Here is a 26,958-nt window from a genome sequence, read left to right as displayed (position 1 = left end):
GCATATGGAGGTTCCCAGGCTAGGGGTCGAATCGGAGCTGCAGAGGTCTACACCACAGCCACAGCAATGCGGGATCCAAGCTGCGTCTGCGACCTACACCACAGCTCATGGCAACGCCGGACCCTTAATCCACTGTACGAGGCCGGGGATCAAACCCTTGTCCTCATGGATTCTAGTCAGATTCATTTCTGCTGAGCCACGACAGGAACTCCCCTGATACAGAACTATTAAGAATGAGGTTTCCAGGAGATGACTGAAGAGCCCCAAGCATCTCACCTGGATGAACTCAAGCAAAGTCCAAGATCTACTCCTGAGTCTTTAACTCAACAATAAAACTGAGTGAAGAGTTCCTGTCATGGTTCAGTGGTAACAAACTCGACTAGGATCCCTGAGATGCAGGTTTGATGCCCAGCCTCGCTCAGTGGGTTAAGGATTCTGCCCTGCCCTGGGCTGTGGTGCAGCTCGCAGACATGGCTCGGATTTGGTGTTGCTGTGGCTGTAGTGTAGGCTGGCAGCTGCAGCTGCTATGTGACCCCTAGCTTGGGAACTTCCATATGCTGCACCTGCAGCTCCCTAAAAAGAAAAGAAAAAAAGAAAAAAAAAAAAGATAAAACGACTGAACCACGCAGGGACATCAACCAAACTCACAGGGTCAACATGCATCACAACAAGGCTCATTTGTGTCTTGTTTCTTCTTTCTTCTGTTCCCCCGCCCCCAGGGAAACATAAGAATTGTGCAGACCAGGAATTCCCATTGTGGCTCAGAGGCTTAAGAACCTGACAGGGTGTCTGTGAGGATACAGGTTCCATCTCTGGCCTCCATCCGTGGGCTAAGGATCCAGCGTTGCCATGAGCTGCAGTGTAGGTCTCAGAGGAAGCTCGGATTGCACATTGCTGTGGCTGTGATGTAGACAGCTGCAGCTGCAGCTCCGATTCAACCCCTAGCCTGGGAACTTCCATATGCTGCAGGTGCAGCCATTGGGAAAAAAAAAAAGGAAAAAAAAGACTGTGCAGACCAGAAAAGTCACCTAAGCAGAACTATGTGACTAAGAGCCAACCCCACTGTTGGGAAATACTGGATACAATCATTGGAAAATCCCAAACGTGGGTGTTAGAGTGGCTACAAAGAAAATTCACAGGCTGGAAACTGCAGCGCTTTGTTTAATGTGTATCGATTTTATACAACCAATTAAAGCAAATAGGTAAAAAGGCTCCTTAGTTCTGACTACAAATATCTAAATAGCTGTACGTTATCCTGTAATATCATGTACTCTAATTCGAAGATTTTCTAGATTTTGTTTGAATCACTGTGTTCTCTCTTTTAATATCTAAGATTAGTACACCAAGATAACTTTTTTTTTTCTTTTTACGGCAGCGCCTGCAGCATGTGGAATTTCTTATGCCTGGGGGTGAATGGGAGCTGCAGCTTCAGCCTGTACTACAGCCACAGCAACACCAAATCCAAGATTCATCTGTGACCTACACTGTGCTTGCGGCAACACCGAATCCTTAACCCACCGAGAGAGGCCAGGGATCTAATCCACAACCCCACAAAGACAACGTTGGGCCCTTAACCCGCTGAGCTACAATGGGAACTCCACAAGATAAAATGAATTGGCTATTTTAAAAACAGACTACTTAGCACTTGAAGCTAATACTGTAAATCCACTACCTTTAATAAACTTCTGAAAATAAGACCTGGTGAGAAACAATTGTAAAATTAGAAGATTACTCAATGTCCAACCTATGTGTCCACTGACAGATGAATGGAAAAGGATGTGGTATGTAAGCATGTGTGTATATATAAATACACACACACACAATGGAATATTACTCAGCCATAAAAAAGAAAGAATGCCATTTGCAGCAATGTGGATGGACCTAGAGATTATCACACTGTCAGTCAGACAAATCCCCTATGATACCACTTGTATGTGGGCTCCAAAAAATACAATTAGGGAATAAAGCAAGAAAGAAGCAGGCTAAAAGATCTAGAGAACAAAGCTAGTGGTGACCAGTGGGGATAGGGGAGGAGGGAGGAGCAATGATAGGGATGAGAGACTAAGAGATACAAACTATTCAGTATAAAATAAACTACAAAGATACAAAGTCCAACACTGGGAATAGAGCCAGTATTTGACAATAACTATAAATGGACTATAATCTTTCACAACTGTGAAATCACTCGGTCGTACATCTGTAACTCATATAACAAAAACTTTAAGAAAACACTTACGAATCTTAAAAGAAATAAAGAGCCGGAATAACAAAGAAGAAAACTCATTTACTTTCTGAACACAGAATTGGACTAAGATGTATCAGGATAGAAGGGCATTCCTTCCATGGACCTATGATCAGGCTTGCTATCTTCCACTCTTACAACAACCCCTCTCTCCTAGGCAATGTTTTGGGTGGACGCTGATGAGCTCTGTGCTAGGCATCTCTCTGTTTCTATGACTTCATCACTGACAAGCCGTAATTAGATTTTTTCCCCTTTAGCTTTAATAATGTAATACAGGAGCTTCCATCATGGCTCAGTAGTTAATGAAACCGACTGGTATGCATAAGGATGTGGGCTCATTCCCTGGCCTTGCTCAGTGAGTTAAGGGTCTGGCATTGCCGTGAGCTCTGATGTAGGTGGCAGACACAGCTCAGATCCCAAGTTGTGGTGGCCGTGGCGTACGCCGGCAGCTGTAGCTCCAATTCGACCCCTAGCCTGGGAGTCTCCATGTGCTGTGGGTGTGGACCTAAAAAGACAAAAGACAAAAAAATAATAACGTAATACAATGTATGTTACTTTCTTATTTACTCTCCGACTAATCTCTCCCAGGTGAATTCCTCAAACCCCACAGGTCTTGATGTCATACATGATACATCAGAAGCCTCTTTTTTCTTTACTTCTGTCTAAACTCTTTTAGGAGAACCTTGTAACGTTGCCCCAGACTGCTAACCCAGCACAGGCGGACAAGGAATCAGGGGGCTTCCAGAGGGTGCATCGTCTGCTCGGGTCCACAAAGCTGGTGAGAATGACAGCTAAGAATAACACGACTGTGTGCCTTAATACAAAGCCCATGCTCTGTCACCTCTACAGGCTGCTGCCCAGCATCCTTTCAGAATCCAAGAATGAATTTGATCCCATGGACAGGCTGGAGGCTCAGATATCATCCTTTGGGTCATTCCACCCCTTGACCCAAGTTGGAGCTCTTTAGATCCAGAGAGTTGCAACAGCTAGAAGCTTAACCCCCTTGTTCTTCCCTGAGCCTACATCACTCTCAGTAGTAGGGCAGATACAGTTCCCCCACTAATGAGCAACGCCCCAGGAGACAGGAGCTCCCCCAAGAACATGTCTGGAGAAAACCATTCCCTTTTCCCTCCAGTCAAGAGTCCTTGAGAGAGGAGGGACACTACAGCTTAACCCGAGAGTCCCCAGTAATACACCAGTTTATAAGAGCAATCCTACTCATTTCCAGCGCACATGATGTCACAGGGATTACAGCCACTGTGTTACAAAACCCACCATATTTCATCTTCATAACCACACTAGTAGACAGGTATGTGTATTTTTATTTCAAAGCTATGTCAACTGAGGCTCAGAAAAGTTACAAAACATCAACAACTCCCAAATGACTTAGTAGGTGTATTAATTAGTCAGGGTCCTTGAGCAAAAGAGAAAGAATAGGATGGATGGATAGATGGGGTCGATGGATGGGTGGATAGATGGGTGGATGGATAGATGGATAGATGGATGGATGGATAGATAGATAGATAGATAGATAGATACATACATACATACATACATACATAGATACATAGATAGATACATAGATAGATAGACAGACAGACAGACAGACAGAGGCAGACCTAGCATACTCCTTGGTCTTTATCCAAAGAAGTTGAAAACTAATCCACATACAAAAATTTACATAGAGGTGCTTATCGCAGCTTTATTCACAGCTGCCAAAACTTGAAAGCACCAAAGATGTCCTTTAGCAGATGAATGGATAGGTAATAAACTGTGGTGCTTTCAGACAACAGACTATTATTATTATTCAACGTCGATGAGAAATGAGCTCAGGAGTTCCCGTCATGGCTCAGCAGAAATGAATCTGACCAGTATCCATGAGGATACAGGTTCGATCCCTGGTCTTGCTCAGTGGGTTCAGGATCTAGCATGGCTGTGAGCTGTGGTGTAGGTCGCAGCTGTAGCTCCCATTCAACCCCTCGCCTGGGCACTTCCAAATGCCACAGGTGCAGCCCTAAAAAGACAAAAAAAGAAAAAGAGCTCTCCAGCCGTGGTGATATGAAGGAACCTTAAACGCCTACGGCTTAATGAAAGAAGCCAATGTGGAAAGACTACAGGCGGTATGATTCCAAGTCTACGACATCCCGGAAAAGGTACACGTATGGAGACAGTAAATGATGAGTGGGTCCCATGGGTTGGAGGAGGGAGAATGACCACAGAGAGCATCTTCAGAGCAAGGGCGATACAGCCGATGGCACTCTCATGATGGATACACATCATCCCAAGTTGGTCCAAACCCATAAAATGACCACCACCACGAGGGAACCCCAACGTGAACTACGCAGTCTGGGTCATGACGACGGGGCCAGGTAGGCTCATCAGTTTCAACACATGTACCAGCTGGTGGGGATGCTGATCATGGGGGAGGCGGTGCATGGGGGGGGGGGGGGCTGTATGGGAAATTTCTAGACTTTCCCCTCAATTTGCGATGAACCTGAAACTGCCCTAAAAAAATCAAATCCTAATTTAAAAAAATAAAGCAGAGAATAAAACAGCGGGAACGGATCTGAAATAAGGCATCCTTACCTACTTGGCTTTATGCATGTTCCCTACCTCTTTGGGTCTTGTTCTCATCTCGTACCCCCCTCTAGAGCCCCACCACCACCACCCCCAGCTTGCCCTGCACCCAGCCTTTAGCATAACGCCCTCACAAAGGCAACAATGACACCCGTTCCCCCAAAGAGCATCTGGGATGCCGAAGCCACCGCTTCATGTCAATGCTCAGCTACTAGAAGCACAGGTGTCCTGGAATACCAAGTAGGTCCCTGGTGACAAAATCAAGCCAAGTGTCACAAGCTTTGGAATTAAGAAACCCGTGACCTTCACCGAAGGGCCATTTGAGAGAAAACTGCGTCCGTGAAATACGTAATAACGCTCCAGAAAAAGCCAGGGCATGATGCTGAGGGCAGCCGACACAGAGGCGATGGCTTAAGGTTTGTCGCTTAGAGAAAGGCAGGCTCAGGATCACCCCGAGAGGTCCGTTTTTATGGGGAAGCATGTCTAGGTTGGAAGCAAATGAATGCATCCAAACTGGGAAGCAAAGACTTTAAGTCTCTACATTCAAGTCCTGATGTGCATCCATCAGCCTTGGCGAGGGTTCCAGCTGCAGAAAGATGTAACCCATCCCATTTTGTTTTGATGGCTGATGTCTATCTTGGCTGTTATAACGGAATACACACAAAGGCAGACTCCAAAAGAGATTTCTGAGGGAGTTGTTGCAACCTTCACAATGACAGGCAATTATTTTTTCATACAAACAGTCCCACGATGCACAGGGAAATAGCACCGTTTCCTTTGCTTTCCAAAGTATTGAGATGTACAAGCACCTCAATCAACTTTGTATCCACATCATGCAAGAAAATAAGTAGCCTACTTCCAAAAGTATCTTAGCTATTTCACCAATTCACGTATTCCAAGTTTTATTTATTTATTTATTTATGCTTTTTAGGGCTGCACCCGCGGTACATGGAGGTTCCCAGGCTGGGGGTCAAATTGGAGCTACAGCTGCCGGTGTACGTCACTGCTACAGCAACGTGGGATCCGAGCCATGACTGCAACCTACACCACAGCCAGATCCTTAACCCACTGAGCAAGGCCAGGAATCGAACCCGCATCCTCATGATACTGGTTGGATTCATTTCTGCTGCGCCGCAATGGGAACGCCCCATATTCCAAGTTTTAGATTCACAGTTTTTAATCTTCTCTTTTTCCCCTGGAAAAACAAACATCCCTCTAACTGCATCTCAAAATGTACTTCAGCGTGAGAACTTGATAGGCCAGATAAATACACCTGTACGTAGAGAAGAAACTTGTGGTTAACAAGGGGAGGGATGGATTGGGAGTCTGGGGTTAGCTGGTGCAAAGTATTACATATGGGTTGGATAAGCAATGAGATCCTACTGTACAGCACAGACACAGATTTTCAATATCCTACAATAAACTGTAATGGAAAACTCTGAACCACATTGATGGGTCATTATAAAGGTTAGACCTTGCAATCCCACTGCCAGGTACATATCCAGAAAAGATGAAAATGCTGATTCAAAACAGACAAGCACCACAAAGTTCGCAGCATCATAATTCACAATAGCCAAGCCATGGAAACAACCTAAGTGTCCATTAAGAGGGGCATGGATGAAGAAGATGTGGTCCATATACACAATGGAATATCCCTCAGCCATAAAAAGAATGAAATAATGCCATTTTCAGCAACATGGATGCAACTAGAGATTCTCATACAAGTGAAGTCAGAGAACGACAAATATCATACGATATCACTTCTATGCAGAATCTTAAAAAAACGACCCAAATGAACGCATCTATGCATCAGGAACAGACTCACAGACAGAGAGAACAGACTGGTGGTTGCCAAGGGGGAGATGGGGGAGGGATGGATGGGGAGTCTGAGACGAGCAGATGCAAACTGATAGATACAGGATGGATAGAAAACACGTTCCTGCTGTAGAGCAGAGGGAACTATATTCACTATCCCCTAATAAACTATAATGGAAACAATATTTTAAATTAAAAGTGTCTGTACTGGAGTTCCCGTCGTGGCGCAGTGGTTAACGAATCCGACTAGGAACCATGAGGTTGCGGGTTCGGTCCCTGCCCTTGCTCAGTGGGTTAACGATCTGGCATTGCCGTGAGCTGTGGTGTAGGTTGCAGACGCGGCTCGGATCCTGCGTTGCTGTGGCTCTGGCGTAGGCCAGTGGCTACAGCTCCAATTCAACCCCTAGCCTGGGAACCTCCATGTGCCGCGGGAGCGGCCCAAGAAATAGCAGCAGCAACAACAACAACAACAAAAAGACAAAAAGACAAAAAAAAAAAAAAAAAAAGTGTCTGTACTGAAGAATTAGCCTTTCCTCAAAAGAGGGCTGGCCTTTGCTCTGGGGCCTGGGAGGTCAGCTCCAGGCCCCTGGAATGGGCCGAGGATGAAGAGCATCTTGGGAATCTGCAGCTTTGGGGCAGCTGGGAGAGTCTGCAGTGATGGGAGCTTTGTTCTGGGTGCTATCGGTTCTGACCGCCAGAGGAACTGAGGACCACAGGTAGGAACTGTGTCCCTGAGAAGCTGGCAAGTGATGGTTGACCACAGAGGCAGCGTGAGGCCTCTGTATGATGCAGCTCCAGGGCACACACCCAGACTCAGGGGTGCTTCCCCAACGGCCAACACAGGTGTCCGCACACATCACACCGGGAGAAACAATGCCATCCATGACCCCTTGGGAGAAGGACAGTGGACACTCCTGGTGAGAAGCCCCGTGGACCATGCCCCCGGCGGATCGTATGTACTCAGTTGACTTTCCACATCTACGGGTTCCGTATCCCAGGATTCAACCCACTGCGGATCTGAAAGATTCCAGAAAAAAAAAAATACTCCAGGAAGTTGCGCAAAGCAAAGTGGGAATGCGCTATGTCAGCAATGATGCAGAGGGTTTATGCTGGACCTACAACTATCTACAGAGAATTTGCCTTGTATGAGATGCACTAAATTACCCAGAGACGGTTTGAAGCAGAAGAGAGGATGCATGTAGATTATAGGCAAATATGACCCCATGGTACTTAATGGACTTGAGCATCTGTGGCTCTGGGTATCTGAGGTGGGGGTTGGTCCTGGAACCAAGCCCCCAGGGATACTGAGGGAGGACTCCATTTATTAACCTATCTCTCCACCCACCTGTCTATTCATCCACCTACCTACCTACCTGTCTGTTATATCTTCCTGCCTGCTTATCCACCCACCCATCTACCTACTTACCTGTCTGTCTACCTGCCTTTAAAGGACAAATGCAATCAGATTGTTATGATCATTATACAACTACAGATGTGATAAATTCATTTGAGTAATAAAAAAAAATGAAAAAATAAATAAAGGACAAATGTATTTTCTCACCATCCTGGAGGTGACAAGTCTGCAATCAAGGTGTGGGCAGGGCTGGTTCCTTCTGCAGGTTCTGAGGGAACACCTGTTCCTGCCTCTCTCCCAGCTCCTGGTGACAGCTGGCCAGCCCCAGCATTCCTTGACTTGTCCATGTATTTATTCCCTTGGCTGATTTTTTTTTCTTTTTTGGTCATCACTGTAGCACCAGGTCAGGCATTGGATCCAAGCAGCAACACAGCTGCAGCAACACCACATGCTTAACCCACTGTGCCCGGCCAGGCTGGGGATTGAACCTGTGCCTCCCAAGAGAAGCCAGATCCTTAACCCACTGAGCCACAGTGGGAACTCCTCCCTTGGCTGATGTTAATCCATGTCCTTTCTCTGCCACAAGCCATAGCCCTGACTACACCAGCTTTCAGGGAGTTTTATGAGACCTTCTAGCAAACTGTCCGAAGTGAGGGTTGTTTTCAGGACCCCCTGAATTAGCCACTGGTGTCCAGACAGGAGGATGGTTTTGTGGCGTCTGTATCCCCTCTCTTTGTCACAGCCATAACTCTCTCCATTTCTAAAGAAGTTCCCCAAGAAAACTATAGACTCAGATGAGATGGTGTTGATTTCCCTAAGTGTCGGCTGCATATTCAACACGTTCCAATAAAAACAATAGAACGAGCTAGAGTTGTATGATTTATGCTGGTCATAGAGCCAAGCACTGCCAATATATCTGATACATTACAAATAGTGTGAGTAGCCATAATGATATTCAAAGAGACACACTATTTACAATCGCCAAGACATGGAAACAAGCACAGATATATTGACAGATATCTCTAGACCATCTAATTTAAAATATTATTATTTCCAATTCATAGAAGAAGATACTGATGCGCTGATGGCTGTGGCGCCTCTCACAAAGTGGCAGGGCTCAAGCACGAAAGACAGTTATTCTAATGTCATGCATTCATTCTCCCACCTGATCGTTCTGCTAATGCAGGGAAATATACACCTGCTTAGAGGGGAGATTCCTGTAGTCCTGGCTTCTACAAAGTCAGCCTAATTACATTCTTATTCTGCTGTGTACATTTTCCTTTTTTTTCTCCCACTATTATAATCCTATAGCTTACCCCACACTAATGTCCTGATTCCTATTTTGGTTTCACAGTATTTTATCTGTCCATGTCTCATAGTCTGTTGAACTCATCTCCTACTGAAACCCACTTGGAATACTTCCAATTTTTGACATTACAAATAGTGTGAGTAGCCATAATGATATTCAAAGAGACACACTATTTACAATCGCCAAGACATGGAAACAACCTAATGTCTGTGGACAGCAGAAGAGATAAAGACGACGTGGTACATACACAATGGAATACTACTCAGTCATCAAAAAGAGGAAAGTCATGCCATTGGCAGCAACATGGATGTGACGAGAGTCTCATATACATGATGTAAGTTAGACACAGAAAGACAAATAACATACAGTATCACTTGTACGTAGCATCTAAATAATGATACAAAATAACTTATTTACAGAACAGACACAGGCTGTTTCAAAAACAATCTTGCTGTTATCAAAGGGGAATGTTGAGGGGGGATACATGAAGGGGTTGGAGGGTAACATAAACACACACTACTATGTATAAAACAGATAACTCACAAGCCTTCTTGTCCAGCACAGGGAACTCTACTCAATATGCTGTAATAATCTACCTGGGGAAAGAATCTGAAGAATGGCTAACTGTATCTGTGTAACTGCATCCATCTGCTATACACCTGAAACTCACACAACATTGTAAGTGACCACTACTCCAATAAAAGTTTCAAAACATATTAAACTTAAGACAGACAGACGCAAGAATAGTCCAATAAAGGCAGCAATGTCCTCGAGGAAAAAGGAATGAAAAAAATGCTGCCTCAGACTGTCAGACCCTACTGACACAGAACGACAACTGACATCTTTTATGTTTCAGATGTGATGCCCTGTCTTGGGCTATGATGCATAGAGACCCCAGATTCTTAAAAAACTTAGCCATACGTACATATACATATATATATATATATATACACATATACATATATATATATATACACATACATACATACACCTACCTATATATATAACAGCCGCACCTGCAGGATAGGGCTAGGGGTGGAATAGGTATGCCTCAGCCACAGCAACACCAGATCCGAGCTGCATCTGTGACCCACACTTATGCCAGATCCTTAACCCACTGAGTGAGGCCAAGGATCGAACCCACATCTTCACTGAGACTACACTGGGTCTTGAAACTTCTGAGCCACAACAGGAACTCCCATAGCCTTTATACTGATTAGAAATAAATGCTGTGTTTCACATTTAAAAAAAAAAAAAATGCACTATTTTCACCTTTTTATCTTCGGGCTGGGTTCATCGATGTACAATTGCCAAGTCCAAGGTTCACCAGATATGCACATCGCCAACCTTTCCTCCTATAAGGTGCCCGATTTTGCAGGTTCACCAGCAAACATAGGGAGCCTATTTTTCTACAGCCTGGCTGGCAGTGTTTTTCAGCAGACTTTTGCATTATTCCAATCTGATTGGTGCAAACTGCCTAATGTCAATTTGCATACAGTTGGGTATATTTTCATAGAGTTAAAGCCTTTTCTGTTTCTCCTTTTGGGGGTCACGTGTTCACTTCCCTTGCACTTCTCTGAATTTTTTTAACCTCCTCATAGAGACAGCTCGTCATGTATGTGATACAGCAGACTTTTTTTTATGCTTTGCTTTTCAACTCTGCTTAGGCAGACTGAGCGATTCAAGAGTTTAATGCTTCTATGCAGTGAGGTCACCCGTGTTTAACTTTATGGCTTCAGAGATTTGAGCAATGGAAGGTCTATTTCTGGTACATAACTAGCTACATGTTTTCCTATGTAGAGCCTTGAAGCATCTTTACGTATTGGAGTGTGTAGTTTGCCATGCATCTCATTTTATCTTTTTTTTTCCCCCATTTTCAACTGTCCATCCAGTTGTCCTGGCAACATCTCATCGAATGTCCATTTTTCCCTGCTGAACTATGCTCCCATCCAGGCCAAATCCGATGTTGTCACACGCACCTGGGCTTACTGTGCAATTTCTCATGTTCGATTGTTCTGTCATGAACCCAGACCACCATTTTAACCATAGATCCGATATTTTAATGAAAGTACAATTGATTTACAATGTTCCATCAATTTCTGCTGTACAGCAAAGTGACCCAGTCATATGTGTATGTATATTTTTTTTTCCTGTACTATCTTCCATCATGTTCTATCTCACAAGATTGGATATGGCTCCCTGTGCTGTACAGCAGGACCTCATGGCGTATCCATTCTTGGTGTCTTCATTTGCATCTATGAACCCCAAACTCCCCGTCCATCCCTCTCCCTCCCTCTCCCACTGGCAACCGCAAGTCTATTCTCAGTGTCTGTGCGTCTCTTTCTGTTCTGCACATAGGTTCATTTGTGCTGTATTTTAGATTCCACATGTAAGTGATATCATATGGTATTTGTCTTTCTGACTTACTTCACGTAGTACGGCAATTTCTAGTCGTATACAAGTCGCTGCAAATTATTTCATTCTTTTTTATGACTAATATTCCATTGTGTCATGTATCACGTCATCTTAATCCATTCATCTGTCAACGGACATTTAGCTTGTTTCCATGTCTTTCCTACTGTGAACAGTGCTGCTATGAACATACGGGGCCAGGTATCTTTTTGTAGTTTTGTCTGGATAGATGCCCGGGAGTGGGATTGCTGGGACCTATAATAGTTCTGTATTTAGTTTTCTGAGGAACCTCCATACTGGTTTCCATAGAGGTTGTACCAATTTACATTCCCACCTACAGTGTAGGAGGGTTCCCTTTTCTCCACACCCTCTCGAGCATTTGCTATTTGTAGATTTTTTTTGTTTTTATTTTTTGCCTTTTCTATGGCCGCTCCTGAGGCATATGGAGGTTCCCAGGCTAGGAGTCCAATTGGAACTGTAGCCACCGTCTACACCAGAACCACAGCAACTCGGGATCCGAGCCACATCTGCAACCTACACCACAGCTCACGGCAATGCCGGATCCTTAACCCACTGATCAAGGCCAGGGATAGAACCCACAACCTCATGGTTCCTAGCTGGATTCGTTAACCCCTGAGCCACAACGGGAACTCCCGTAGACTTCTTAATGATGGCCATTCTGACTTATGTGAGGTGGTACCTCACTGTAGCTTTATTTGCATTTCTCTAATGAGTGATACTGAGCATCCTTTCATGTGCCTAATGGCCCTTCATATTCTTCTTTGGAGAAGTATCTATTTAGGTCTTCTGCCCATTTTTTGATTAGGTTTTTTGTGGTTGAGCTGTATGAGTTGTTTGTATATTTTGGAGATCAAGCCCCTGCCTGCTGCACCATTTGCAATGATCTTCTCAGCTTGTCTTTTCGTTAAATTTACAGTTTCCCTCTACAACGGTTAACTTCCAATCCCGCTAACCTCTCATGGACAAGAGTCGTTTCAATCACAGAGCCTCCAGCCTCCTTCCAAGTATGTTTTTCGGTATTAACGTCCACATTATTTTGTCTGGGTCCATAAAACTTCCTGTGGGAATTTTTATTGAGAGTATGGAGGACCTCAAGGAGCTTGCTCCTGGTAGTTGGCAGAATTTGGTTCCTTGGGGTTGTACGGATGCCTGCTTTCCGTGCTGGTGGTCAGCGAGGGGACATCCTTAACACCTTGGGCCCTTCACGGGTCTGGGGGGGGGCGGGGGGCTCCTGCAGCTTCGAGGCTGCGATGCTAGAGGGAGTCTTCCCACACCCAAAAAAGCCCTCTGTGATTAAAAGCTCATGGAATTAGATGGGACCCACCTGGGTTATTAGACTCATTCCCGGAGCTCCCGTCACGGCTCAGTGGTTCACGAATCCGATTAGGAAGCATGAGGTTGCGGGTTCGATCCCTGGCCTTGCTCAGTGGGTTAAGGAGCTGGTGTTGCTGTGAGCTGTGGTGTAGGCTGCAGATGTGGCTGGGCTCCCACATTGCTGTGGCTCTGGCGTAGGCAGGTGGCTACAGCTCCGATTCGACCCCTAGCCTGAGAACCTCCGTATGTCGCAGGAAGCGGCCCTAGAAAAGGCAAAAAGACAAAAAAAAAAATTAAAAAAAAAAAAAGAATTATTCCCCTACTTTGAAGTCTGTGATATCCATGGCAGAGGCCAAGTCTGCTGTACCGTGGAAGAGGCCAAATTCTCCGGTCCTGCAGTTTAGTAATGAGACCTGGGTACCAAAATGTATTTCCCCTTCCTCACATCCCAGGCTCTGGGGACATCTTTATTTCATCCACATTTAAATAGTGACACAACAGCCTGTCAAGTTCATCCACTTGGCCCAGGACCAGAAACAGAGTAAAGAGCAAAACTTGTGTTGATGACTTCCTTCCATCTCCCCTCCCCCCCCCCCCTTTTGGGGCCATGCCAGCAGCAAGAAGCTCCCAGGCTAGGGATCAAACTGAAGCCACAGCAGTGACAACTCTGGGTCCTTAACCCACTGAGCTACACAGGAACCCCTGATTTCTTTCCCATTAACAAACCTGTAACTTAAAATATTTGTTGTGTTCTACCCTGAAAAGATGTTCCTTAAAAATATATATATAACAGGAGTTCGCACTGTGGCTCAGCAGTAACAAATCTGATGAGTATCCATGAGGGCTCGGGTTTGATCCCTGGCCTCGCTCAGTGGATTAAGGATCTGGCGTTGTCATGAGCTGTGGTGGAGGTAGCAGACGCGGCTCAGATCTGGTGTTGCTGGGGCTGTTGTGTAGGCTGGCGGCTATAGCTCCAACTCGACCCCTAGCCTGGGAACTTCCATATGCCGTGGGTTCAGCCCTAAAAAGACCAAAAAAAAAAAAAAAAAAAAGTACATAACACATTTGAAAATCCTCTCATCACTTAGAAGCCAAAAAAAAAAAAAAAAAAATCATCTCTTAGAAGGAAAAACCCCATCTCCTCCCAAAGAGATTCGGTTGTGTTGGGAGAACCTCAACATGCCACAACCAAATTCTAAGATGCATCAAACTCTTCCTGCCTTCCCGTTTTGGCCATGCATTGCCTTGAGTCTCAGGCAGCATTAATCAACGTCAGGGCGGTGGCGCTCAGAGGATCAGCATTTGCTACAGCCTCTGCCTGGGTATCGTGGAAAGTAACATAATGTATTTTCTATCAAAGGAAATCTTGGTGACCCCATTTCGCTCCAGTTTTGGCTGAAACGCCCTCCCACAACCCCCTCTCCTCTTTCCCTCTCCTCCCAGTAACAATTTGTTTCAAATTAGCCAACCAAGCAGAATAAGCATCCTGACCTGACCCATGGGAAGGGAACAGGTGCATCACCTGTGTTACAGATAAATAGGGAGGGTCTTTTCTTCTTTGCGAGCTTTTTGAGCACCCGAGCCCTTCTGCAGAAGAGCCTTGTTGAGATCTCTCTGTGTTCATGTGTCTCATTTTGTGGACACTGACAATCCAAGCCATGTCCCCACCAGCATGCACCTGCCAAGAGAGACCACTGCTGCCTCTGTCTGCCACTGATTCCTCTGGACAAGATGCCGCTCCTAAAAGAAACTGCTCCCGAGGTCTTTGCTGCTGCAGAGTTGTAATTTTCAAGGCATCCAGGATAGGACCCCAAATGCCAGATGTCATGCACAGCAAGGGTCCTGTTGCCCTGACAGGTGTGCAGATGTTGCAGAATGGGGAAGCATTAGGCAACATTGTTTGTGGGGAGAGTGCTTTATGAGAGAGCAGTCCACACACCTCTTCTTTCATGACTGCTGGAGAGAAGACGGATTTTAAGACACGGTGTCGAAGCTCCCCAAAGAAATGAGTGAATATGCCGCATCTCACTGAGAGTTTGAAATGTGAAGGGTGGCTGATAAGGAAATATTTTCAATTGATAAATACTTAATGAAAATACCCAGAGGCACTGTAGAGCAGCTTCACGAAGATTTTACCTGGGAAAAGTTTTGGTTTAGATGAAAGCAGGTATTAGATGTATCCATTTATAGATGGAGGAATTAGCAGTCCAAGAGTTTAAGTGACCCGCTTTGGCACAGATGGTAAACAAAGCTGGACTTTGGTAAAATGCCTCCCAATCTTAGATCAATTTGTGCCTTTTTTTTTTTTTTTTTTTTTGGTCTTTTTAGGGCGGCACCTAAAAATATCAAACACTGGTATAGGTTCGTTTGTTCTTTCTTTTGCTCTTTCTCCCTCTTTCTTGTCTTTTGTCCTTTGTCCATTATTTTGGCTGTTTAGGGCTGCACCAGTGGCATATGGAATTTCCTGGGCAAGAGGTCAAATTGGAATTGCAGCTGCCGGCCTACACCGCAGCCACAGCCACGGCGGATCCAAGCTGTCTGCAACCTGCACCACAGCTCACAGCGATGCCTGATCCTTAACCCACCGAGCAAGGCCAGGAATCAAACCCACATCCTCATGGACACCAGTTGGGTTCATAACCAACTGAGCCACCATGGGAACTCCTGGTAACAGGTCTTTCAAACCACGGTTTCCATTGACCAGTGAGGCTAGGTCTTTAATCATCCTATTTTTTGCTTTGTTTTTCTACAGCGGCACATGGAAATTCCCAGACGAGGGAATGAATCAGAGCTGGAGTTGCTGCTCCATGCCACAGCCACAGCAATGCAGGATCCAAGCTGCATCTGCAACCTACATCACAGCTCAGAGCAATGCCCCATCCTTAATCCATGGGGCGAGCCAGGGATTGACCCCACGTCCTCATGTATACCAGCTGGGTTCCTTACCCCTGAGTCCACAATAGGAAATCCAATTACTGCATGGTTAAAATCAACCTAGACATGTCACATACAATGTCAGTTAAATTCTTTAATCATACATACTGATAAGCAGTGAAAATATTTCACAAACAAGTAGAGTACTTGTAACGAGAAATGAAGAAAGCCTCTTCGCTCCTCCACAAAAAAAAAGGTGACATTCCTTTCAAAACCATTGAGAACCAATATAACAATGGATTATTAGAAAATCATAAAATCAATACAATGAAAGCCGAACAGCTGATCTTTTTTTCTGATATGCGATAATATTAGAGTCTAAATAGGATCTGAAATAAAAATATCATGTTAACTTAGAGTGCAGAGAAAAGAATCTTTCTAAAAAATTTTTGTTGAAGTAGAGTTGATTTGCAATGTTGTATTCAAGTATTCAGCAAAGTGATTCATTTATTTATATATATAAATATATATAATATATAATATACTATACATACATATAATTATTTACATATAATTTTATATATACCTATATAATTATTAATGTATATAATATATAATTATATATAAATATAGTCTTTTCCTTTATATGTTATTACAAGACATTGAATATAGTTCCCTGTGCTGTACAGCAGGTCCTTGTTTATCTGTTTTACGTACAGTAGTGTCTATCTGTTAACGCCATACTAATTTATTCCCCTCCCTCCTTCTGGGAATCTGTTTCTGTTTTGTAGATAAGTTGAACTGTGTCATGTTTAAGATTCCACCTGTAAATGATACCATATATTTGTCTGAGAAAAGAGTCTTCATGCTACTAAAAAGACGGAGTTAAGTCTGAGATCTATCAGTGCCATTTACGGGAGAAAGAGTCATCAGAAGCATCTTCTTTTCACTTACAGAGAACAGAATTAAGTCGTATTGATTTGGCCCCTACCTACGCATTAGACTTGCAGCAATAAAAAGAGTATAAATGAACCCAAGGTAGAATATCTTTCTCTTATCCCCTTATCCACTGTGAATAAAGTGAAGCCAACAATACACACACTGGGAACATGCAGATTAGCAACTATTTTTCTGTCCCGTATTTTGCAACATGTCAGATCCTTTGCAACAATATCAACTTATATCTTAAGCTGTATGGCAAGGTATAACAAAACACGCAAGACTTTCACATTTAAAAAGTGGGGGACCAAGAGGCACTCTCTTCCACAGAACAAAGGCGCCTAGGTTTTAGCCCACTTGACTTTTGTTAGGGAAAGTGACTGGTGGGTAGGTTAGTTAGCAAAATCATTCATAGGCAATGACAAAGCTATCTCTTAGTGAATAACAAAGGAAGCTACTAGCAAGGAAGTTACTGGTGCATACCCCAGGACATGGTGCAGCTGCTTATAGCATAGCATGGTTAATGCATAGCTCCCTTATCTTGTCTTTGAAGGAGACTCTGTTCCTTAGAACTCTGTGGTGAGCATATAGGCTTATCTGGCTTTGCCATCCTAAGCTTTCCTTAGCTTGTTGTGATTTTGCACATGAGCCAAGTTTGCCTTCTGCAGAGTTCAGCAGTTCAGTGGGCCCCAACATTGAACATTTTAATTTGAAAACCTACTCCTAGAACAATTACAGGAACAAGCAGCCCTGTGAGGGCAGAAAATCCTGAGTATCATCTCTGGCAACGAAAGAAAACAAGACGTCAGATGCAAACCTTTCTCTTGATCTAAAATCCCCTGTCTAGCTATGCTGTGAGAGACACGGGTGACTTTTATAAAGTAGACACCTGTGGTTTTGATTCCAGGTTGGATTAAGATGTAACTGACACAGGACATGGTGGACATGAAAGGTGCACAATGATTTGATGTATATATATGTTACAAAATGACTGCAGTCGCAAAGAGGTTAGTTAATATTTCTGTCATCTACCATTTTTTTTTAATGTGAAAGGTTCAGATACACAATGATTTGATACACGTATATGTTGCAAAATGATGACAGCAAGGAGGTTAGTTAATATCTCTGTCATCTAACTACCATTTTTTTTTAACATGAAAGGTTAAGATGCATCTCTCAGCCCAAGTATCAAATTCCTCATTTCCTGCCCACAGAATATGCCAAGGGTGCCCTCTGCCCCTAGAAGAGGAATGCCTGCAAGATGTCAGAAGGGCAACTTGTTCTTCACACATGGATAGCTTATGATGCCTTGTTTCGGCTTTGCATGAACCTTCAATGCAAATGAAGAGGGGGGAGGAGTTCCCGCAGTGGCTCAGCAGATTAAGGACTCAATGTAGTGTCTGTGAAGACGCAGGTTTGATCCCTGGCCTCGCTGGGTTAAGGGTCCGGCGTTATCACAAGCTACAGCAGAGGTCGTGGATGTGGCTCAGATCCAAGGTAGCTTCAGTGTCAATTCGACCCCTAGCCGGGAACTTCCATGTGCCAAAGGTGTGGCCATAAAAAGATAAAAAAGGAGAGGAGAGAGGATTTCCTAAGCCTGAGACAACCAGTAAAAATCATAATTTGGAGTCAGACATGTTTTCTCAAATCCTTGATGTCTTCCCCAAAATTAAAATTTTTTTTCCATAGAGAGCATGAAGTTTTTATCATTTCTAAATATATGAAACCATTTTATTTAAGTTTCTATCACCCAACCTACATCATTTCATTGCTGATTTTAGAATTAGAGCTGGCACTTTTCCTTTATAGATAGCCCCCAGGGTACTCCATCCTCTATAATTAGACAGAATAATTACTCCCTTCTCTTCAATTAACATATGCAATTATGTTACAGGATAAGTCAGCCTCCTACCACATGGATGAAAAAAAAAGAAAGATCCTAGCATTTTTCCGAGCTCTATCAATACTGCAGTTCATGTTTCGCAGGGCTGTGCCAAACTCCACCGTTTTCTAATTAAGAAAGCACGTGTAAACGTATTTTACGAAAAATACATTGCTCTATCAGACGTCCATCAGGCTTCACTCATTTTCACCAAAAACCTAAAAATAAATAAAGTCAAATGGAAGAAACATCAGACAACTTAAAAATTGTTTAAGGATTATCTGTGTGTTTCTTGCAACACTGGCATTTGCAAAACTTATGGGAAGCAGGACAACAGAAACAAATACTAATCATGAACTTCTCCTGAAATGCCTGTTTCCATGTCAGAATGTTTCCACAGCTCTTGCGCCAATGCAGCTTTGCCCACAGCAGACCAGAAGCCACAGGTATGGAATTGTGGCTCCAGGTGCGCAGCTCAGGCGTGAATCTCAGGTGTGTTTTATCCCTCCAGGATGTGCCTGGAGAGTTCCTTATCTCTATGACGTCTGAAGCAGTTACATTAAATCAAACTCCCGCCTCCACCGCCACCAGGGTCAATTTACAAGAGATGGAATCATTCTTAAGACAACCTCACAACGAGGCAGTCAATGAACACCAGGGAACTGCTACACCTGGCCTCCAGCAAAATTTGGAAACCGGGCCATTTAGAGTCACTATTTATGACATGTTATATGTGACTAAACGCTTTTTGGTCCCTATGACGACAAATTGGTGACTTACTGGGGGTCAGTTAGATTTCAGTTTGTTTGCTAAAGAGCCTTTGTAAAACCACCCTCTCCCTCGGGAAGTAGGAACCTGCCTCTTCTTGTGGCAGACAGTGCCAGAGAAATCTGCAGAGAAACTGCAGCTCTTGCCTGTTGCTGGTGGGGATGTGAAGTGGTGCGGTTGTTACGGAAAACACAAGGGAATTCCTCAAAAGGTTAAAAACTACCCTAAGATTCAGGAATCCCACCTCCGGATGATCAACACCCTCGAAAACACTGAAAGCAGGTGTTCATGCAAAAATGTATACACTGCGTCCTTAGCAGCATTATTCACAACCACCAAGAGGGAGACGTGCCCCAAATGCCATTTGATGGATGAATGGATAAATACAACGTCATCTATCCTATCATACACTCCTGTTGAGCCTCGAAAAGGGCATTCGGACACATATTCCCGTATGTCCAAACCTTGAGGATATTATACCCAGTCCAATTAGCCCGTCCCAAAAAGCCAGATTCTATGATTCCATTCAGGTAAGGTCCCTGGAGTAAGAAACATGGTGGGGGTGAGGGTGGGGAGGGGTGGACACTATTTAATGGGGACAGAGTTTCAGTTTCATAAGATGAGGGGCTCTGGACACGAGGGTTGTAGTGGTTCCCCAGTAGTGGGAAACTCCTTAAGCATGACCGAACTATACACTGAAAAATAGTAAATAGGGGGAAAGCACGAGTCTTTTTTTTTTCTCTCTCTCTTTGCAGCTGCACCTGCAGCGCATGGAAGTTCCCAGGCAAGGGGTGGAATCGGAGCTGCAGCGGCCAGCCGACACCACAGCCCCAGCAACGCGGGATCCCAAGCCGCATGTGTGACCTACACCAAAGCGTGTGGCAACACTGGATCCTTAAGCCACTGAGCACAGCCAGGGATCAAATCCCTATCTTCAAGGAGACTGTGTCAGGTCCTTAACCCGCTGAGCCCCAACAGGAACTCCTGGAGTCTTTTTTTAATAGCCACAATTAAAAGGATAAAAAAAGAAAATAAGATACATATAATCATATAGAAACATTACACAGTATGTAATGCTGTGGAAAGTAACATTATGTCTTTTATATCAAAAGAAATCTTGGTTATTCCATTTTGCTCCGGGTTTCGGGCAGAAATGCCCCTGTGGCCCCCCCTTCCTGTTTACCTCTTTTCCCAGCAAGAATTTGTTTCAATGAGCCAACCGGGAACAATGTGCGCCCTGACCTGACCCACGGGAAGGCGACAGGTACATCACCTGCGTTAGGGATAAGTAGGGGAGGGTCCTTTGTTCCGCCCGAGAGCTTTTTGAGCACCTGCGCCCTTCTGCAGAAGTAAAGAGCCTTCTCAAGATTTCTCCTTGTCCACGTGTCTCACTTTCCGACACCGGCGACCCGAGCCAGAGTTATCTTAATTTCCAACAATGCCACAGTTAAAGATATCTGAGGTGTTCCGGAGATGTGGAGTGTGTGGCTGAACAGTACTGGAAATGCCCCTCAATGTGACAGAAACTGCATACTGCGCAACCATCAAGAGGGTAAACGCGGACCCTTTAAAACCCACAGTTAAAAATAAAAAGATCATACAGAAAATGAAATAATGAATATACATAGAATCCTAGAAATACGAAAAAAAAAATAGTATTGAATGTCCCAGGGCAATCAAGACAGACGTTAAAAATGAAGAGATCCTTGATGAAAACAGCACGGACGTGCTGGGTCGGCGATCCCGTCATGGGCAGGTGGATTAAGATCCTGACCAGTATTCCTGAAGTGGGTTTGACCAGGATCCGAGAGAAGAGCAGCTTAGCTCAGTTCTGGCTCCGCAGTTTCCACATGGGGATTGTCTTACCCACGAGGGAACACCCGGCAATGTCTGGGGAGAGATTTTGCCCTGGGACATGTCCACTTAAAAAATGCACAACCTCAATGCTGCGAGAGAAGTTTTATGTGGGGTGAAAGGAGGACTGAAGCCCAGGGTACAGCATCTCAGGGAGCCCTGGGAAACCCCTCCCGGTGACGGAGGAGCTGGGATACATAAGAGTTTCTCAACTCAGGGCAGGGAGCTGGAACAAAAGATTTACAGAAAATCAGATGTACAGAAAAAGATGAACAGAAAACCACTTTCTCCAGGAAGATGTGAAGGTCTGAGCTTCCCAGCATCCCCCCTTTGATGCACCTCACCTGGGGCCAGACTTCAGGGTGTCTTTCCTGAGTTCCCTCAGGGCTCCGTGGCCCCCCCTTGGGAGTGGCTGTTCTCACAGGTGACCATTCCACCTTTTGTCTTGTCCTCTTAACTACAACCCTGGAGGCAGCACTTCAGACAGCTCTGAAACACCGCCCCAAAGAGCAAAGGGTTAACATCAAGATGGACTTCACGGAGGTGAAGGGGGAGGCGCCTGCAGCCAGGCACACAACGGACAGAAGTAGCTGCTGTCTCGTGAAGGTCCCTACTAGGCACAGCCACCAGTCCTCACTGAAGGATTTGAGTGTCTTTCTAGAGATGAGGCGATGAAGCATTGGGCTCATAAAATCTTCCCCTAAAAATATCTAACGCTCTGCAGACCTGTTCTTCCAGTTTTCCCAGCGCCCAGACTGCCTCACTCCTGGTCTCCAGCCTGAGCTCTGCTCTGCGCTGAGGGAGCTGCAGGTCGGGCAGCTGCTGCGGCTCATGATTTAACCCATTAGAGGCTGATGGCAGGTGCCAAACTCCAGGTCACAGGTGGCCGATTCTGGCATTAGGAGGGTGGAGACCAGAGACGCTGCTCAACCCCCCATGGTGCACACGACACGGCCACCCCCATCAGAGTCCTCCGCCCCCAAATGCCACAGGGCTGACTTTGGGAACCCTCTCTTGGGCAGTCACATTATGTTGAAGGCTTTATTTCTGCAGGAGTTTCCCCAACCAGATGGGGACCGCGGGCAGGTTAGGTCTCATTTCTTTTGTTTTCTAGACCCCACGCTTCCCATCTGCTCTTCCTGGAGCCCAGGAGGTGGCTGCGGGGTTCTGAAAGCTTGCGACCACATTTAAGTCAATCCCCCAGGAAGCAGAACCTGCCAGCCGGCACGGATCAAGACCCCCCAGCCCACGACACTTGTTCCAGAACTCAGCCTCGGCTCACCAGGGCTGAAGAGAAACGCAGAGACAGAGCTTTGGGTGAAGAGGAAAAAATAGCTTTACAGCTTTGCCAGGCAAAAGAAGGTCACAGCAGGCTCGTGCCTAAAGACTTGGAAGAGTTTGGAGAGTGAAAAATACGGCCTTGGATAAGGATCAGGGTACAGGCAAGCTTGCACTGTCTTTCACAGCTAGTGCTCAGTGCTCTGCTTTCCAGCATAAATAGCTTCATTAACATCTTCGTTTGCAGGGGGCGGGGGGGGGGGGTTAGTTCTGAGGAAGAACTCAAAGATGTTGTTTTCTATGTTCCTTGAGGAGGGGGGACCAGGACCCGCCTCCAGGCTGCCCTGTAGTTTCTTGACAGCCCCTCCCTGGTCTCTGCATCCCCTCCCTTCCCTGATCAGCACCTGTTTCAAAGCTGCCCTTGGGAACTCCGGGAAGGTCATGGAGGCTGAAGCGTAGTCCCTAAAAATTAAGACATGGGGGATGCATGCCCAGGAGACCACAGGGTCCTGCTGGGTTTCACAACCTCTGGGAAGACAACCCCAACCCACCAAGTCGGTATTTACGTGCCTTATTCCTATTTTCAAATAACACACACTTTGCCATCTCTGGTCTACGCATGGAGTCGCTTCCACCTCACACAGTCCTGCCATCCAGCGAGCATCACAGAGGGAAAACGTGACAAGACGGCGTCCCTGGGATGTCAATACCCTCGACCTACTGACAATACCAACTGGGTCACGCCCTTCTGCTTCTGCTGCAATCTTTTAGGCGCTGATAACCAAGCGCAGCTTAAGTACGAGCTGTTTGGATGCAGTATGGATGCTGAAGTTCAATTTAAATGTTGTGAAAACCTTTCACTTTAAATCTGATTTCCCCTTCGTGGGTGGGGGACGTCAAGACTCCTTCAAAGCGACAGAACTCAAACACGCCGGCCAAGACAAGAATGACCACACCCTTATCATCATCCGTTTCATTGGAATTAATGCCCCCTCCTCCCCCACCTGGACCCACCTGGCCTCCTCCTTCCTGTCCCAACTGGAAAAGGTATGTGGCCCCCTCCTCTCCTGGCCCCTATAGGGGCCTTATCTGCCCCCAACCAACCACCAAGTGTATCAAAAGACCCCTCTTTCCCCAACCAACCCGCAGGTCAGCAGGTGCATCCTATGACCTGCCCTCTCCATGGGCTGTAGAAACAGACAGGACCATGTGCTCAGGAAGTCTTCCCACTGTGCCTGCAGCATCTCCAATCTCCATAAATCCTTCTTTCTCTTCACATGGCCAGCCTGCAAAGTTCTTGTCCTCACCCACATGCACGCACCACAACAACGGGGAGAAACACACCCAATGTGTACTCACAAGTTCTCTGCCTTAGACGCCACGGCTCAGTGCAAGTCAAGAAAGACCTTCAACGCGAGGTCCTGTATTTACCCCTCCCCCGCCCCAGATCTGGGACGACCGATACTGTTAGATCAGTATCTGTTACACAGCCCCACAGCGCAGGAGGTGGAACTTCCAGAATAACACACGTGCCACCCTACCCTTGAAAACTCTGTTGGTCATGGGACAGCCTAATGCCATCTTCGTGAGCTAGCATCAGAACCCAGGACTGATGATCCCCAATTAAATCCTTGGCTTCCTGAACCAGAGTCATTTGCAATAAAAACCCATCACGCAGTCCACAGGAAAAACGTCTGTTACCTCTCACAGCAAACAAATACATAAAGAAAGGGCAAAGGTTGGTTGGAAATTTTAATTAGTTTTACATTTGGGTGTAATTTTAAACCAAGATCATCTAGCCAAGCCCTACTTACTACTTTGGGAGTGTCTAACGGTGATAAAACAGTTTATTTAGATGGATAACTTCTCAGAAGAGACCTTCAAAGAATTCAAGAAGCTGCTTCTCTTGAAAATGAAACCGAGCAGGGCCCTGTGGGCTCCTGGGCACAAGCTTTTTTGTGTGCCCCATGTCTTGTTTTTAGGGAATACGCTCCAGCTTCTAGGCCCTTCCCTGAGCTCCAAAGGGCAAGAGCCCACAGGTGCTGATCAGGGAAGGGAGGGGATGCAGAGACCCCGAGGGGCCGTCAGGACACAACAGCATAGCCTGGGGGCAGGTCCTGGTTCCCCCTCAAGGGATACACACAGCAATTTCTTTGAGCTCTTCTGCAGAACTGAACCCCACAAATGAAAGCCAGAGAGGAGGACCCCCAGCACCAGTCCTGGGGCCACTAAACACCAGTTCTGAAGAAGAATGCAAGCTTGCATCTGCTCTGGTCCTTCTCTGTGGCCCTAGTTTCTGCTCCTGTACTATAAAAACCACCTCCTATTCTTTCCCAAAGCAGGGCACCATCTTTAAGGCACCAGCCTGCTGTGTCCTCCTTTGCCTGGCAAAGCAATAAAACTATTTTTTTTTCTTTGCCCCAAACTCTGTCTCTGTATTTCTATTTAGCACTGGGGGTGGGGGGGAACAGAGGCCAAGTTTCAGCAACAAAAGCATAGTTAAATCACGGCTAATGGCATCGTGGTGAATTCCTGGCTCCCATCAAAACTGAAAAATGTGAAGTTCCTGTTGTGGCTCAGTGGTGAGGAACCCGACTAGTACCCATGAGGACTCAGGTTCAATCCCCGGCCTTGCTCAGTGGGTAAAGGATCCAGAGTTGCCATGAATGGTGGCATAGATCACAGATGTGGCTTGGATCCCCCGTGGCTGTGGCTTTGGTGTAGGCCAGCAGCTGTAGCTCTGATTCAACCTCTAGCCTGGGAATGTCCATATGCTGGAGGTGTGCCGCCCCCCGCAAAAAAAAAGCCAAAAACCCCACAAAACTCTGAAAAATGGGATCAGAAGTGCCTCAAGGTGACCTTGGGATCAAGCTGCTCTGTGATTCTCATCATGAACCTATAGGCTCCTCAGGAATTAGGATGCAACCTTGTGTCCTAAGCACCGCACTGAAAATGTGATTGCTATGACATCGGACTGAAGCTCATGCAGTTTCTGCACAAAGGTTAAGGGGGTCGGGGTCTGCAGGTCACGGAGAAAGATGAAGATAACGGCGGCGTGCTGACCCCACTCAAGAAATACTTTGGTGTTGTGATCATGTGAGAAAAAACAATGGATACGTGTATGCGTAACTGGGTCACCATGCTGTCCAGGAGAAGACCGACAGAACACTGTAAACCAGCCCTCAGGGAAAAAATAAAAATCATTACATATACATGAAAAAAGAAATACTCTGGTTTTGAATGCAAGCGGTATTAGGGAGCGCTACATGTCCAAGAATGACATAAGAACGTTCCCTCTCACCAGACACAAAAACAAACTCAAAATGGATGAAAGCAGTAAATGTAAGGAGAGATACCATCCAACTCACAGAGGAAAAGACAGGCAGAACACCCTTTGACATAAATTGCCGCAGTATCTTGTTGGATCCACCTCTGAGAATAATGAAAATAAACATCAACATAAACCAACGGGTCTTAAATAACCTTACAAGCTTTTGCACGGCGAAGGGAACCATAAACAAAACGGAAAGACAACCCAGAGAATGGGAGAAAATATTTGCAAATCAAGACACCAACAAGGGATTAATCTCCAAAATACACAAATACCTCCTACAGCTCAATAGCACGCGCACACACACACACACACAAATCAAAAAATGGGCAGATCTAAATAGACATTTCTCCAAGGAAGACAGGCAGATAGCTAAAAAGCACACGAAAAGAGGCTCAACCTCACTAATTATTAGAGATATGCAAATCAAAATTACAGTGAGATATAATCAAAATTACACCAGCCAGAACGGCCATCACGAACAAGTCTGCAAATCACAAACGCTGGAGAGGGTGTAGAACAAAGGGGACCCTCCTGCACTGCTGGTGGCAAAGTGAATTGGTTCAGCCACTATGGAGAACAGTATGGAGATTTCTGAAAAAACAACATATAGAACTACCATAGGACCCAGCAATCCTGTTCCTGGATATACATCCAGAGAAAACCATCATTTGAAACGATACATGCACCACAATAATCATGGCAGCACTATTCAGAAGAGCCAAGACATGGAAAGAACCTAAATATCCACCAACAGATGAATAAATAAGGAAGATGGGGTCTGTATGTACAACGGAGTACTATGCAGCCATAAAAAAGAATGACTCATGCCATGTACAGCAGCATGGATGGACCTAGAGAGTCTCATACTCAGTGAAACAAGTCAGACTGAGAAACACAAATACTGTATGATATCACTTATATGTGTAATCTAACAAAATGATACAAATAGACTTATTTACATAATAGAAACAGACTCACAGACTTC

At 45.2% G+C, this 26,958-nt stretch overlaps 1 long non-coding RNA gene across 1 annotated transcript in view; it reads right to left on the bottom strand.

Annotated features, from left to right (window-relative positions):
- The window catches only part of LOC110257932 (uncharacterized), a 219,707-nt gene that overhangs the window by 166,627 nt on the left and 26,122 nt on the right, over positions 1 to 26,958 (bottom strand). The gene's annotated exons all lie outside the window — the stretch shown is intronic.

Source organism: Sus scrofa, chromosome Y, assembly GCF_054392235.1.
Source record: "Sus scrofa isolate SSC_HxYL_T2T_F1_AM1 chromosome Y, Sscrofa_HxYL_maternal_Yorkshire_Landrace_v2.0, whole genome shotgun sequence".
Lineage (NCBI taxonomy): Eukaryota > Metazoa > Chordata > Mammalia > Artiodactyla > Suidae > Sus > Sus scrofa.
Note: the sequence above shows the minus strand (reverse complement) of the source record. Positions and strands in the feature narration are given on the sequence as shown.